Source organism: Mytilus edulis, chromosome 1, assembly GCF_963676685.1.
Source record: "Mytilus edulis chromosome 1, xbMytEdul2.2, whole genome shotgun sequence".
NCBI lineage: Eukaryota > Metazoa > Mollusca > Bivalvia > Mytilida > Mytilidae > Mytilus > Mytilus edulis.
Window position 1 is genome coordinate 17633873 of NC_092344.1, and position 387 is coordinate 17634259.

Below are 387 nucleotides of genomic sequence, written 5' to 3' on the forward strand. Positions count from 1 at the left end.
TGGAGGTTCCCTTTAAACTGGAACTCATCACAACCTAATGTATGTAAACTATATGCAAAAGTTTTAAAGTCAATACACTATGACAGAGGGGCAGGGCGAATAATCTCCATGGAAATGAGAAAGGCATTGCTTATACAACTGTATACCAAATATCATTGAGATATACTGTTAGTGGTTCACCTTTACAAGAGCTAATCACAAACCAAAAACATTGTTGACACCACTGCTGCCAAACCCAGAAACACCATACTTATGTGTAGCTTTTTTTACTCCATCTAGGACAATGATGAAAATTAAATGAAACCAGAAAATCTTTTGATTTCAGGATTTGAATTGGTGAAAATAGACATTGAAATTATGTCAGCAGAAAATGTGTTAACAACTAAG